Source organism: Larimichthys crocea, unplaced genomic scaffold (genome assembly GCF_000972845.2).
Source record: "Larimichthys crocea isolate SSNF unplaced genomic scaffold, L_crocea_2.0 scaffold459, whole genome shotgun sequence".
NCBI lineage: Eukaryota > Metazoa > Chordata > Actinopteri > Sciaenidae > Larimichthys > Larimichthys crocea.
This window is the reverse complement of record NW_020855983.1, coordinates 1-614: the sequence shown is the minus strand read 5'-3', so window position 1 is coordinate 614 and position 614 is coordinate 1.

Below are 614 nucleotides of genomic sequence, written 5' to 3'. Positions count from 1 at the left end.
TATTGAAATGAGCATTTATTATGTTGAAATAAGCCAAGGGAAAGAGAAGAAGTGTGATCCTCTTTTCTCTTGTTATACTTGATGATACTGCAGACGAAATGGAAATATCTGTGATACGCTTCATCATCCTGGGAGTCATCTCAGGTGAGTTCTTACCACTTGATACAGCAGACAAAAGCATTTATTCACTAAAAATGAAACCATCAACTATTGATTTTCAACAGTGTCAGATTGTTTTGCTTCAAATTAGTTTTTTTCAATAAAAGATAGTATGAGCAACTGATTACTAATATCAGTACATAGACACATTAGTTCAGGCCACAGATTTTGCTTAACATTGTACAATGTACAAATAAACAGATAAGGTAAGATATTCATTTAATTGTTGGTTCTTTGAAGGGAGTTTATATGACAAAAATCTGTTTAAAATGCTTCCTATTATTGACAATCACCTTCACTTTATGATTGTTTGTTACTTTTTAAATAGACATTCATAACATTGTGTTAAGGATAATATGAAAACTACATAGACTTTGAAATGAGAGTCATAAGTCTAATACTTATCAATCATCTCTCAACAGTCTGCACAGTCTTTTTTTATTTTAGATTGTGAT